This window comes from Mesitornis unicolor, unplaced genomic scaffold, assembly GCF_000695765.1.
Source record: "Mesitornis unicolor isolate BGI_N332 unplaced genomic scaffold, ASM69576v1 scaffold22820, whole genome shotgun sequence".
Classification (NCBI taxonomy): Eukaryota; Metazoa; Chordata; class Aves; order Mesitornithiformes; family Mesitornithidae; genus Mesitornis; species Mesitornis unicolor.
In genome coordinates, this window is record NW_010156533.1 from 22,113 (window position 1) to 22,334 (window position 222).

The following is a 222-nucleotide window of genomic DNA, read 5'->3' on the forward strand; positions in this document are numbered from 1 at the left end:
TAGTTTATTTCATCCAATAAACAAGAGTGACAGGTAGATCACAAACTGCATCACAGCTACTACCAGCACTGAGACAGTTCACCCACAAGTCTGGGGTAATACAATAACCCAACTGCACACAGCAGAGAATTTAACAATCAGCTCAAAAACTCAACATCAGGATTTGGTTAACTTTTTTGATGTGTGTGTATATATATATATATGTATATAGATATTCTTTCC